Raw genomic sequence first — 16,115 nt, 5'->3', positions numbered from 1 at the left:
TTCCTTTATAGTCGAATTTATTATTTTTTTTTTCATTCTTTATTCTGTTTACACTAGTGCATTTTCGTTTTAAAATGCATAACTTCTGCTACGGTTACGCTTATCGATTACACTACTCTGGCGTTTTCGACCCTTGAAAGTGGAGACTTTTGAGAACGCTGCAGACCCCGTTTTAGTTTGAAAACTCCGGGGTTGCATTTCAGTGTAAACGGACAAAAACTGATAAATTTGGAATGATGGCGTGGCTGCCCACATTCTCTCTGCGTATCCTTGACGACCGTGTAAACAATAACATCATGCACATTGTTGTACCCATAGATGTATAGGTAGATTCCCCATTTGATCCCTCCAAGCACATAGACGTGTCCGCAATCTAAATAATAGGTAACGTTAATCTAGCTATTTATATCTATGACTGTACCTGCATGAATAGTCATGTGACATGCGTTTTAGGTTATGTAGTGTAAACGGAGATCGTTTCTAAAACGCAGCGGAAACGCCAGTGTAGTCGAGGATCGTTTTCATTCTAAAGCGCCGTTTTAAAACGAAAACACACTAGTGTTAATGGGGCCTTAAATTTGAACATGTTGGTAAATCCATAGTTGGCTTAAGATACTTTAGGGAAACACACTGAGCCGTCTGTGGGCGATCTGGGTGGGTGTGCGTCTAAGGCTGAAACTGTGTAACGGTGACCCAAAACTGCAGAAACCCCTGCAGAATTTCCACTAAATGACCCAGATTCCCACATTAATTGTGAATTTGTTTACAGTGGGTTTGTGAGTTCTATAATATCAGTGGTTCTTGTGCTAAACCAGTGCAGTATGTAGATGCAGAGAGGGGTCAGAGAGAGACGGAGTCATGGGAACAGAGCTAAATGCAGCTTCAGCACCTGCAGTGCGGCTAGGTGGACTCATCGATCTGGGATGAAAGCTATGGGCTACATTCAGCTCAGTGTTGCCCCAATTCTCCCGGGGTAACCGGTGACTGTGTTGCTATTGTTTCCTTAAACCACTCTTGGGCTGTTTAATTGGTACACCAGTGCAGTGGCTTATTGATACGTCGAGCTGTGGTGCTCATGTGGGAAATACTGATTTGCATACGGCTCAATCCTATTCCGCTTTCTTAAATACTTTAATACTTTCTTTTCCTCTTTTCTACTACTACAAAACACACAGGTGGAACTTGAGAGCTTGGAAGCACGTTGTCCATTCAACTCTTCACAGGTATTGGCACAACAGAGAGCAAAACACATCCCACACTCCTCATTAGCTTCTTGTGCCGCTCAGATTTGGGGAACAGTCATATAACAAGAAAAAAATAACAATCCCTCCCGGTGTCTCTAACAAGATTTCAGTCTTCGGCTTCTAAATGAATCCCTCCTGCTGAGGGCTACGAACGATCTGCCTACTGCACCCCTTGCCACCAAATCCTTCCTGATTATGTCACATGTAAATCCATTTGTCAGATGCATAATCTCCGATCCATTTATCAGAAGGTCAGGAGACGCGGAGGAAAATAGACAGAGTTATTACTCTGTGACTCTCAAATAAGATAAACAGATCCTGCGGACTGAGGAAGAGAGGTGAATAATGAGCAGATATGCAGAAGACAGGAGAATCATTACACCTCTCTGAACACCCCCGCGCCCCTTCGTAACAACACAGGTCTGAGGAAATCTGCTTAACTACCACCTTTGTCATTTCAGACGAACCAAAGGCTGATGAGATGTGTGACATGCGGTGTAAATGCCTTAAATGCCATCTTAGGCAGTTGTATTTTGAAAGTAATGATGTGAATGTGGTATTAAAGTGATTGAAATAAAGTTCGGGAGAAGAATGTTCATATAAGCCTGTCAATCACAATTCTTAAGGGCATATCGAGTTTCTTACTCTCCTTTATTCTTAGCAGAATCTCTCTTTTTCCATTGATAATAATAAGAAATGTTTCTCGAACAGCAAATCAGCATATCATGTGACCATGATACTGCAAATTCAGCTATGCCATTACAGGAATAGATATTTTACAATACAGTTATTTTAAATTGTAATAATCCAGTTTTTGCTGTATTTTTGAGCAAATGAATTAGCCTTTGTGAGTATAAGACACCTTCAAAAACATCTTAAACTTTTGAATGGTAGTATATACAGTGAATATATACAAACCATTGTACATTTTAGATTACAATTATTATGACAGTCAAATAACGTTATATTATTTTGTTTGGTTTGTTTGTTTTAACTTGTTAGTTTGGAAGAACCAGCTCGGACAGATTTTGAGACATGGTTAAATCAACATAGGCTGATTTAAGTGGCTTTTACAGCAGAAACCACAAACAGTGCACAGCTACTGCAAAGCTCTTGAAAAGCCCTTGAAATTGAGAGGCCACAATTAGCACACAATATCAGCAATCACAATGAACAGAATAAACCGAAGGACACATGGTGAGACACACTGAATAAACCCCACTTAAAACCAACCAAATGACTGACAGACTGCTATTGAGCTCATAGTACCAATTGACTTCCTTACGTATATCTCTGAAACCTCCCTATCTTTATCCCATACATCTGATAACAGAAAACAAATAAAAATAGCAAAAGAAAGGTCACAGTTGAACATCTCCTGTGTCTACATGCATAAAGCAGAGATATTTCTGGCTACAAATCCTTTAAAATGATGGAAACAGACGCACAGAGATATTACTACATTTAATAACATGTAAATTCCTCTAAAGTCAACCAACATACAGCATGTTTATGTTTCCACCTTGAAGCAATTATGCATGCATGCTTGATAAAACACACAAACACACACACATGCTCAGACGTCACTCACACATCACACACAAGCTCATGGCAGCTTATCATGCCAGCACTGCGTGCTTAATTGCATTGCAGCTGGTTCACACACAAACACTTGGTGTGACTGACATTTGACAGAGTAGGGAGTCAAGCACACACAAATATATAAACACACTTACACCAGAAACAAACGTACTGACCCTGAGCCATACAATTACCACCCCATCCACACCTCACAGTGAGAAAACGACACTTAACCTGAGACTTCACGCATGCACACACACAAGCGCATTGACAAACACATCATGCACAAATAAGCAGAGACGGCCAACAAATTCATGCAAACATAGTCTTTGCCTCTCAGTGAACAATCATATTGTACACATTATATATTCAATTCATCAACATCAATATTTATTATGCCATTAAAGGAATAGTTCACCCAAAAATGAAAATTTACTGAAAATTTACTCAGGCCATCCAAGATGTAGATAAATTTCCACATCAGAACAGATTTGGAGAAATTTAGCTTTACATCACTTGCTTATCAATTGATCCTCTGCAGTGAATGGGTGCCGTCAGAATGAGAGTCCAAACAACTGATAAAAACATCACAATAATCCACAATAGACTGTAGTCCATCAATTAACATCCATTTAAAGTAAGAGTTTGAAGTAAAAAAATCCATTGACTGCTGAGGATCCATTTGATGAGCAAGTGATGTAATACTAAATTTCTCTTGTTTAAATGAAGAAACAAACTCATTTACATCCTAGATGGCCTGAGGGTGACTATATTTTCAGCAAATTTTGATTTTGGGGTGAACTATTCCTTTAACAAATTGAACATGATTTGAAATTTGTGTTGCAATTTGTTGTGTGTTGCAATTTGTTCTAAAAGCAATGACATTTCTTAGTAAATGATGAAGAAAGACCTTTAAAGTCGAAATACTACGAGAATAAAGTCGAAATATTACAAGAATAAAGTCAAAATGTTTTGAGAATAAAGTAGAAATATTACGAGAATAAAGTCGAAATGTTTCATGAATAAAGTCAAAATACAGTACTACGAGAATAAAGTCAAAATGTTTTGAGAATAAAGATTAAAGTTAAAATATTTTGAGAGTATATTCTGGCCTTTTGCACATGCAAATGAATTAGAATTACATGAATTACAGAATTAGAAAGCTGAGCTGTGTTATATTAAAAGCAACAAAGCACTAAATTATTGTGATTACTGTATGCTACAAATAATGAGTGGAAGACGATAAATATTATGTCCAATCATTTACTGTATTGTATACCATGAATAAAACAGCTTGTGAATAGGCCTAGTCACTTACATGTTATAGCCTACAGGCTACCTCAGAAAATAAAACAATATAACTTAGCCTATGTTAACAAGTTGGAGCCCACTTCAACTTTCAGCACGTTTTATTAATTAAATAGGCTACATGTGGGGAATATAAGTTTGGGCGCCACGGACGTTTTTGCGGAGTTGATGGTGGAATTTTCACAAATTGGGAATTTTCACAAAGTAAACAGTTTAATTTAATGAACTGTTTCACATAAATACAGCGATCTGATCATGAAATAGCTTGAAAAACACATTATAGTAAGACACATAATTTGTGTTTCGCTCAAAATTGATTTTGAAAGCTGAGACATATTAAAAGTAGGCCTACCAAAAGCACAAAGCTTATTGCTATTGGGTGGCTGGTGCACTACAAATAACGAATGTAATGGAAGACATGAAATATTATTTCTAAGCATACTGTCCCCGCGAGTATGACACATGGTATGATAAATAAGAGAGCTACAGTGCCCCCAAAGGAATGTCGATTGGCTGTGTGAGCTGATCTTAAGTTAAAAAGTTGTTCCTGTTCAGTCTGTTAATAAATATCATATTCTTGATATTAAGCTGTTTCCGCAAGCCTTTAAAACTGATTCTTCCTCATCCAAGTAAGATGATGAGGCCGCTCGGATGGAACAATATTCAAATCAATCCCGGTGGCCTGCAACTTCTCCCGGTGCTCTCAATCCTGGACATTTGCATGCGAAATAAAGGCCTACTCTCAAAATATCGAAATTATCGAAACTTTTCGACTTTAGTCTCGTAATATTTCGGCTTTATTCACGAAATATTTCGACTTCATTCTCATAATATTTTGACTTTATTCTCGTAGTATTATGACTTTATTCTCGAAACATTTCGACTTTATTCTCATAATATATAGACTTTATTCTCAAAACATTTCAAATTTATTCTCGAAATATTTCGACTTTATTCTCGAAGTATTTCGACTTTATTCTCGAAGTATTTCGACTTTATTCTCGTAATCTTAGATTTTTTTATTTTTTTTTACGTGGCATTAAAACGCTGTCGGAAATTTCAGATTCAGCATAAGGACATTCAACATAAGTCGTGGTACTCTCATTAATGTCAATGGACATTGACACGGAGGAGAAGAATTGTTCAATAAAATAGTTATTTATTGTTTTCTTAGCACACAAAAAACATTCTCGTAGCTTCATAACATTAAGGTTGAACCACTGATGTCACATGGACTATTTTAACACTGCCATTACTTCATTTCTGGGCCATGAACGTGTCAGTTGCGCAGGGTCAGCAAGCTCTCGGATTTCATCAAAAATATCTTAATTTGTGTTCTAAAGATGAACAAAGGTCTTACGGATTTAAAAAACAACATAAGTGTGAGTAATTAATTACAGAATTTTCATTTTTGGGTGAACTATTCCTTTAAGTGATTTTGCTGATCTGAATCTGCGGTTGCATGTATACACTGCATATCTTTGCAGGTGGCGGGAAGAATGTTGGACTGGCTGATCCTCTTGGGGCTTGAAATGAACCCCACTATCTCTCCTCCTCAACCCTTTCCTCTCCTTCTAAAAAAAGCTGAAACAGTTATTATTCCTGCAATCTCCCTACAGTACAGGCCAGGACAGGGCTCCCCGCACACAATGGGGTTTTCATGAAAAATGGAACAAAGAAAGAGTGGAACCCTTCCCCCAACATCCTCTCTTTCTCTACCTCCTTCTCCTCACCACCTCGGCTGCTTTGTCCTGGACCGGCAGACACATTTTATTACTCCCCGACTGCAGCGATGCACTCACTCACTCTCTCTGTCACGAGGTGAACAGGGTCGGCTCTTTGTCTAGACTGCCTATAGAGAGAGTTCAGCACATAAACACACAAGCATGCGTTTTTATCCCTGCAAAGGGCAACTGCATCTGCGCATCTCTGCCACGTGTGCTGTATCTTTGTCCTGATGCTGAGTCCTCTATCCCAGCACACACACACATTTGTCAGTCAAGGTCCCCTGATCACATACTGCATTGCAACAAAGACTCCTGTGCAAAATTATAGACACTGTAAAGAGAAATCTGATCTCACAGAAAATATGACAATGTCACTTTTTTCCAAGCAGTTCCTGATTACTGGTATTTCATTTTATTTTATTTTACAATAGGGTAAACATTTATAACATTAGTTAATGCAATAGTAAAAACAAATTAATAATGAACAACATTTTACAGCGTGTTTTAATGTTAGTTAGAAACAGCAATTTTTACATACAGTACATTAATACTAAACTTTTTGAAAATAAAAATTGAATAGGTTAATGAATTATGAAAAAATTTGAACTAACAAGAGAAAATAGCATATTTATACATGAACATTATCCAAGATTGATAAATACTGTATAATAATAATAATAATAATAATATAAAAGCAATAAAATATAATTAAAAAAACTACAATATTACATTAAAATCACAAATTTATTAAAATAAATTCTAAAAATCTATCTATACATTATTCAAATTGCTTATCCGCTGTAGGGTTGTGTATTAAAATAAATAAAATATAAATTCTATACTAATTAAATATTAATTATATATATGAAGAGTTCAGATGCAAAAGCCTCTAAGTGTTGTCTTAAGTTTTCTTCTAAAATTAGCATTTTATTCAGGCTCCTATGTTTATGTTCAGTTATTTCGCTTTAATAGCAATGGAAAGAACCTATTTACTGAACCTACACATAGGAGCTTGATAAAAAGAAAACAATTGAAAATGGCCTAACCCTAACTGCCTTTTTTAAACCCTAATGCATTATGCATTTTTAGTATAGAAAAGTGATATCTTTCACAGTTAAATTCCCTGATATTACCAGGTTATTTGTGGTTGTGTGGACCCTAAATATAGTATATAACTAAAGCAACAATAACAATTTAAATAAACTGCTTGTAAAACGTATCATATACCCTTATGATGCTAAAATTGTAATTTCACACCTCATATTGAGGCAAAAAACATAATCCGTTGTCAGAGAGACACATACACATGTTCTATTAAGAACAATGCTTGCAGTAATGAGGTAGGAGATTCTATATCTTCTTTCATAGCTATTTGAAACAGTAATCACTAGACAAAGGTCCCTGACTCTGTCCTAGGAGGATAGGAAGAGGCTTATCCCTCCCTCGGCACAGGTGGAATGTAAAACAGATTGCCCGAAAGGGTTAAAATATTCTGCAGAGCGACTAGGGAGTCACAGGGGGAGGAAGAGGGGGTTGGCAGCAGGTCTGAGCCAATATGTGCACAGATTTATTGGGATTCTTCCACTGTCATTATGCCGCCTTGCTTTCATTTGGTCTTTAGGTATATTCAGCCACAAAGTTCACATCCATTACATTTTATGCAGAAAATCCTGACCATTTTTTTTATCTCACTGTCAATTATTTATTCTCCTCTCTTTGTTTCTTTCTTCTCTTTTAAAGATGCAAGTGTCTTTCTTTGACTCTTTCTCGTTCTCTCCATCACGCGTCAGCCATGTAAACAGAAAGGCATGGTTGAGTACACACACAAAGCCTCGTGCGGAGCAGCATGAAGGGGAGGAGTGACAGGATACTGCAGTGACCCCGCCTCATACACACACACACACACACACACACACACACACACACACACATGCAAAAACACATTGCGTCCTTTCTCATCTTCTCTTCAGTGTTACAAAAAAAAATTGAAGGAATGTGATGTTCTGGCCATCAAATGCACCTATAACACGAGAAATCCACCTCTATTTAACCTCTCAGTTTGCACCTTTAACCCCTAATTCACCATCATCAGAGACCATTACAGCCAATCAATCACAGTCTCCCATAAATCAGCACTTTTGCATCCGATATCCTCAAAATCATGTTTTCCACACCCATTACTTTGCCAAATGGATGGCTTTAGTATAAGCAGAACTGGTTTTAGATGAATGTGTCTGTGGTCAGTGAGCTTTTCATTACTGCACTGACCTCAGCGGACGTCTGGACCATGACAACGAAGCTTTACAGTGATATGATTAATCAGACTGGGAGATGCAGCTTCCTATTCAGACGCAAAGGAAGAGAGACTGTAATTAATGAGGAGGAAGGAGATGAGGAACCTGTGAAAGAACAAGGCAGTGAGAGAAAGGAAAAGATATGGCGACAATAAAGAGAGATATAAAGATGAGAGATCATTTGTTAGTGAGCAAGAGAGAGAAAGAAACATGAGCAGTTAATTGGGTGTAAAAATGAAAAAATGAAAAAATTAAATATTTGACAGATAACATATAAATATACAACAGACAACATATACAAAAAAACACACACACACACAAAACACAAAAACACACACACACACACACACACACACACACACACACACATATATATTCAATGTTTTGAAAGAAGTCTTGAATGTTTATCAAGTGTACACTTATTTGATAAAAATACAGTAAAAACAATAATATTATTTAAAAAAATTCTATTTAAATTTATTTTAAGATGAAATTTATTCTTTTGAATAAATGTTTAGCAGCGATTACTCCAGTTGGATACTAATTTGGTGTTCAGTTATCATCAATTATTATTGGTGCTTAATTATTAATAATGCTTCTTCTCATGTTGGAAACAACAAATTATTTTGTGGAAACTGTGATACATATTTTTTTCTGGATTCTTTGATTAATAAAAAGAGCACTTGTTGAAGTTTTGAAGCACAATATTTTTTTTTTTTAAATCTTACCTTAAACATGTATGTGTGTGTGTGTGTGTGTGTATGTGTACGTGTACGTGAGTGTTTGTGTGTGTGTATATATATATATATATAATTTATATTTAGATAATTTTATCTTTAATATTAAGCTACAAACTGCCATTCTAAGACACAATAGACATAAAAATTATTTCAAAATTCTTTCATTTGTGTACTACTAAAAGTAACATAATAAAGGTGCAAAATTACATGATGGTGGTGAGAATATAATTACCAAAAAACAAAAAAACAAACAAATAATTTTTGGGTGAACCATCCCTTTAAGGCCATCTGTGATGGTGAAATCGTGTGAAAGAGAGATAGAGAGAGGGAGGAAGAGTGAGATTCTTATAAATACTTCAGGGCTTTGGAGAGTAAGAAACCATAGGGTGATGCTACTGTGAGGTGAACGAGGGGTAACTCGCTCCTCAGGGGGTAAAAAAAAAAACAGTTCCATAACCCTGAACTGAACTGCTGTTTTATATAATAAAACAGATTTTCCAGCTCTGACTAAGTTCATTCTCCACGCCGCGCTTGAAGAACGTGTTAAATGGATGTAGCACAAGGAAACAGGAGTGAGCAGCTGAGTTAACGGTTTGACTCTGTGGCTGAAATAAGATCTGTGAGTTCTAGACTCAAAACATGCAACTGAGCTATCAAGGTCACTGTGGAGGGAGGAAGCGAGGTGAGCCGTGGGTTGCCATTACCGAAGCGCCTCTGGGAAAATACCGGAAGCTTTCAGTCAGCACTTATCGGCTAGTCTCAATTTTCTTTTGAAGAGACAATAGATAATAACCTCAGTGAGAAATGACTCCACCTAGACGGCAAAGGTACATGAATCTGACTCTATGAAAAGGCTCAAACAAACAAAGCACTCTTGATTTATAGATTATACACAAAGCACCTGTGTAAACACAACATACACATAATCACACATAAGCACATAATCTAGTCAACTGATAACAAACACAATATAAATGCTATATAATTATCAATGTTGAATATACAAGTCCCCCTAATGGGTATTAGAATGTTTAAGTGATTTTAACTCTCAACGTTAAAATTTCTCCAGTCCTGCCCACTCATCGGGACAGTTTTGGAGATTAAAAGCTATGGTAAGATTCTGCAGAGAGAAACCAAGAAGGTCTCAAGTTCTTGAAATCACTCCCTTTTTACATTTCTTTTATTTCATCTCCAGTCCTTAATGACACATCACATGCAAATGAGAGCGTGGTGTCTGGGAGCGCATTCCGTAGGAGTCATTTTTCACCATTTCCCAAAAAAACAGAACGTAAAAGTCAAGCGAGCCAGTACCGCTGTAGGCAACGCAATGCATCACATTGGTTTACAAACCACAGTGAGAATTTTAAGTTACATAAAATACAAAACAAACAACATTAAATTCTACATAAAATGAAGATAATAAAGCCTCTAGAGGCGTTTGAGACAAGGCGATGATGCTTTTCTCTATTTGACTGGTAAGCAATGTAAGCAGTTGTTTGTTTGATGAGACAACTAACGTAAGCATGACTTATTAACTATTAATCGCCAGGCCTGGTTCTCAAAAATCTTTAGGCACAGGCAAAACATCAGAAAGAGATTTTGACTGGCTGATGTACCATTATAGCCCTTGCAATTTGAGTATTTGCATAAATAGAAGTAAAATATGCTATGATTTTGCCAACTACCTGAATGGCTTATTACTGGTTTTGATGCTAGATTTGCACATTCAACACTACTTTAGAATTATCTCTATTAGTGGCCAACCAAGGCTATAGCTGATACTTAAAATCTTAAAACTAATAGTAGTAATAAAATCATGCACTTCTTCAGGAATTTTAGGTCATTTGGATCTTATTTGCTTATTTATGTATACGTTTCTCTATTTCACCATTATTTGTATAAGCAAATAAATACACAAACTTTTGGAACTTTATTACAGTGGACATTAAATAAAATCCCACTATTGTTTGTCAAAGTTTGGTATATATATTTAAAAATTAATTTATAAGCTTCATTTTTGCAGAATTCTCGATATTTTTATTTATTCAAAAAATATTTTTAAAAATTGCTCTGTATTAGGGTCTTTCCTATTTATTTTCTATTTTCTGTTAATTTTGACCACAACATTTTTTTTTCTTTTTTCTATTAGACTCATCAAAAGTTTTTTTGTTTGTTTGTTCAAATTGCATATCTGGAAAAGTCATCAAGTTTTGAACAAAAACAAAACAAAATCGGTCCCAAATTACAGAAAAATGTAGGGTTAATGTAGACATAGGCTAATGCTAATTAGGCTTATGCAATTCAATTAAAGCAGTTGAGATTATTCTCACAGACACTGCCAGTAAAAGTACATCTTTGACATATTTGATTACAAAAATTATGCATTGTGATTCGACAAAGCTGTTAGTAGTCTTTTTGGACATGACGTTGCATTTTGGCTGAGAATGAAAATTGGGTTGACGTCAGTATTTGATGCCAATTTGATGTTGACTTAACGTTGGATTTACGCAAACTAAAAAACAACAAATATCAATGTCAGCTGACGTTGGTATTGGGCCTCAACTGAACATTGACATTTATTGACACTGAATTTTGGTCACCCGACATTAGGGCTGCACAACTAATTGAATTTCTAATCGTGATTACAATTATAGATGCCACAATTATGTAATCGTTCAAAGCGGCAATTAATCATTCAAAGTACACTAATGTTGTTCGGTGTGCTTAAGATGCATTTTTTTTTCTTTCTTTCTACATGTTATCTTAAGGTTTTTTTTTCCCATTATTTAAATTTTAGTTTTAGTATAACATTATAATACCATTCATATTTTAACTTTTTTTAAATTTAGGAAGAAACCAAATTAGATGTATAGTTGACACTTGAAGCATAAAACTATAGAAAAAGAACTAAAAGTTTTTCAGTTAGAGTGTTTCAGCTTGTTTATTTTCATATAAAAATGCAGCATGCAGCTGCATCAAACAATGGTATAAACATCATTCAATGTAAATTGTGATAATCGTAATTAATAATCGCAAATACAATTTCATGGGAATAATCGTGCAGCCCTACCTGATGTCACATCCAAAATTTAACCAAATATCAACGTCTTATGACGCTGTTATCACTAAGCTCTATGCCTGAACAAGCAGATAGATAGTAAAACAGCTATTTTAATAACCAACACGTGATGATGAAGAACAATGAGTAGCTAGAGGATAGTTAAAAGAGAACTAGAGAGTAATGCTAGCAATGATTGTAGAAGGAAACACAAATATAGTGCTAATGCTTCAGACACCACTTCCTCTCGGTCTCAAGGACATCTATCATCTCATGATGACATCAAGAAATCAATCCCAAGAAAAACGGCAACACTACAGCGATATTTGATTCTAGCCTTCCTGGCTGACTTTGCGTGACAAAAGCAGAGCTCAAATCGTGCATGTTTGGCCATAATAAATAAATTAAAAGCATGGTTGGAACCCATATAGCAGCGCAAGGGGAAAGAAGACTGATCCAACTGAAAGATCAGAGCCCTCACAGGCATCTGAGGAAAACAGGCTGAGAGTTGCCAGATGAAGACAGGCTGAGGAGACAGAGAACAGGACACTTTACAAGACCGCTCTGCAGGAGACAGGGGATTTAGGACAGGTAAAGTGTGGAAAGTGTGATGTTCTCAGCAGGCTAGAACTACTCTAAATCTGTGATCCACGTCTGGAGGGCAAGGAATAGAAGTGCTACTGTGTTACCGGAGGATCTGTAGAGGCAGAGCGATGGAATCAAGTTGATGGCAGGAAAAACATCCAGGCAGAGCCATTTTCCAGAGGTAACAGACAGGTCACGCTCACAAGCTGGTTAGACTCAAAGCTTAATATGTCAATAATCACTGGTTTCCCATTTCAACGGACAACTACAAGAACTCTCACTTGGATTCTCCTCCATCCTACATTGACTGACAAGTGGATCACAATTCTGGTTGGGGGAAAAAGCCTTTATAATCCTTATCGGCAATTGGAATAACTCATACAAACACCTCATTATACCTCTCCACCCATTTCCCCTATCAAACCTCCTTCACCAGATCAACACGTCTAGTAACCCCTTGAGACATGCTTCAGCTTTTATCAGATGTGTTTGTGATGCTGTAACCTTGACAGAGTTCTTCACACGTTCCCTCCCCCTAACTTCCCTATTTTTGTCATGACCCGGGTCTATCAACTACAAAAAATATATCATATAAAAATGGATCAAAGGGGTTTCGGTAAGTAAAATTTCATTATGCAAAAACATTTATTCCTATAGGAGCGGTTGCCGGGATGCACCGATCGTCGAGTTCATTTCCAGGCTAAGTAAGTCAGTTCTAAGCTGTGCCGGAGGCTCTGCCTTATTCTGATACATCCCATAGAGACAGCAGCTCTCAAAGACCAGATCTACACTGTTTTAGAGGGATGTTTACATCTTTATCTCATCATATGAAAGCATATATGTGACCCTGGACTACAAGACCAGTCTTAAGTAGCACAGGTATATTTGTAGCAATAGCCAACAATACACTGAATGGGCCAAAATGATTGATTTTTCTTTTATGCCAAAAATCATTAGGATATTAAGTTTCATAAAAATATTTTGTATATTTCCTACCGCAAATATATCAAAACTTAATTTTTAATTAGTAATATGCATTGTTAAGTGTCTCATTTGCACAACTTTAAAGGCGATTTTCTCACATTTTTATTTTTATTATTATTATTATTATTTTATTTTTTTGCACCTTCAGATTCCAGATTTTCAAATAGTTGTATCTCGGACAAATATTATCATATCCTAATAAACCATACATAATATTTAACATATAAACATATTTATTCAGCTTTGATGTACGAATTTCAAAAAATGTACGCTTATGACTGGTTTTGTGGTCCAGGGTCACATATGTGCATAAGTCTTGAGTTTAGAGCTTTGAGAGGATGTTTATATTTTTTTAATCTCATTACTTGACAGTAGAAAGTGCCTGTGCATGCATGCTATGTATTTATCTATCTATCATCAGCTGAGAAGAGCTACATTAAAATCACAACTAATGTGGAAAATTACAGCAGCATTTGTCTAGTCTAGTAAATTATTTCAGATTATTCAAAATATTTATAAACGTGTCAATAAATAATACAAAATACAAATACATATTTAAAAGTTAGTGTAAAAAAAATCTAACCTTTATGGGTATCTGCCATCACATTACTTTTTTTAATGTTTACCAAGTTAATGTCCTTGAACTGCAAAGATAGCACTACAACCCCGTGCATGTATACGTCACAAAAGCCCGTAACGTTAATTCCGTGTAGAAACACTCACCTTTGAGAAGCACAGGTTGAGGCTGCCCTCATTCAGCCCGCTCTCCGCCCGCTCTCTCCCACAGCAGACCCGCTGACTGAACGAGCTCGCTTCGAGCGGAGCATCTCTCTTCTGCTCAGTGCTCACCTCTCTCTCTTTCTCTCTGATCCGGGATGCTGCGGTTGCTGTGTGGTACCTGTTAACGCTGACCCCTGCCGGACACTGCGGTGAACTGCAATCACAGTACGCTTACGTGACACGACGTCACCAAGCGTCAACTAAGACCGATAAACAATACGGTGTTTCGAAGTAATGTGTTTTAAAAGCTTAACATTAGTTAATTAAACTAAATGTAATTTATTTAAAATAATAAATATTATAAAACATAAAAACCATAAATTCCACAATGTATTTTATTTATAGCATCAAGTAGGTACACAGACAAAATGACAAAAACAAAATACTTGAACACATTTTAACTGCATATGTATATAACAAAAAAATGACAACTTGAAACAATTAACTGCATGAACACATTTTAATTATATATATATATATATATATATATATATATATATATATATATATATATATATATATATATATATATTGGGTATATCTTAGATCATCCGGCTCTGTTATTTTACTACTTGCCTCATTACACATATTTTCTATATATTATTTATTAATGTGTTATGCAACTATTTAAGCAGCTGAACATTTATAAAAATACATTATGTATTTTGTAATTTATTCCATTCTAAATTGTAACTGCCAAGTTTCTAGAGCTTAAAACAACCATGTGAAATGTATTCACGTTCAAACACTAACTCAGCCACATTCACAAATAAGAAAACATTTTAATATACTAAAACCTTTGTAACCAAAAGGCCTCTGCACATTACTGTTCTGAGCATTATTTTGTCATTTACAAATCACCTAATTCATGGAATATCAACAAAGAAAGATAGAATATTGATTGATTGAGAAGTATCTAGTCTGCGTGATGCATCAGGTTACTGCTTCAGCAGGTTCGAATATATGAAGAAGTTTAACTAGATCATATAAATATATATACTTAATATAAATTCATAATGTACTTTCTAGACTAAATGCTCCTGAGGTCAGATTGGATGATGTTTAAAACATCTGATTGGTTAACACAGATGACAATCATGCTCCTGAGAAAAAAAAGAAAAAAAAAAGTCTGGGATACATGAAAAAACATCTATATTTAATTCTAAACATTTGTGACGCCAATTATGCAATAATGCTAAGTTTTTAACATTTAACACAGCCAAGATTATACTCACCAGCTTTCCTACCTCTATACTACTATCATCATGATGGCGGTAACTCCAAGGCCATTGTCAGAAGAATAAAAAAGAGCAATATTTGACTAATAAAAACTAACTTTGACAAGTAGAGACCTAATGTGGCATAAGTGATTGCTCTTGGTAATACTAGCGTAAATAAATTTACACTACTGGAGAAATTTGGAATAAAAAAAAAATGAAAGAAGTATTTATGTTAAGCAAGGATGTATTTATTTGATCAAAATACAGTAAAAACAGTAATATTGTGAAATATTATTACAATTTAAAATAACTGTGGTTTGAATATATTTTAAAATGTAATGCATTTTCAGCATCATTACTCCAGTCTTCAGTGTCACATGATCCTTCAGAAACCAACATCAATATGCTGATTGGCGGAAACATTTCTTATTATAATCAATGTTGAAAACAGTTTTGCTGCTTCAGATTTTTGTGGAAATCATGATACCCTACTATTTAAATGTTTAGGGGTTTAAAAAATACTTAAATATTATCAGTATTATTTTTTTTATTAATATATGGATGCATCAATTTGATCAAAAGTGTTTATAATGT

The 16,115-nt window shown here is 35.5% G+C and overlaps 1 protein-coding gene across 2 annotated transcripts in view; it reads right to left on the bottom strand.

Moving 5' to 3' along the window:
* Positions 1 to 14,566, bottom strand: part of mtus2a (microtubule associated tumor suppressor candidate 2a) — a 68,291-nt gene extending 53,725 nt beyond the window's left edge. For both annotated transcript variants that reach the window (XM_042732518.1, XM_042732519.1), the window contains exon 1: positions 14,245 to 14,566. The gene's annotated coding sequence lies outside the window, so the exon portion shown is untranslated. The remainder of the gene's footprint in view (positions 1 to 14,244) is intronic.
* Positions 14,567 to 16,115: the final 1,549 nt, after the last annotated feature.

Source organism: Cyprinus carpio, chromosome B10, assembly GCF_018340385.1.
Source record: "Cyprinus carpio isolate SPL01 chromosome B10, ASM1834038v1, whole genome shotgun sequence".
Lineage (NCBI taxonomy): Eukaryota > Metazoa > Chordata > Actinopteri > Cypriniformes > Cyprinidae > Cyprinus > Cyprinus carpio.
This window is presented reverse-complemented; position numbering and strand designations above follow the sequence as displayed.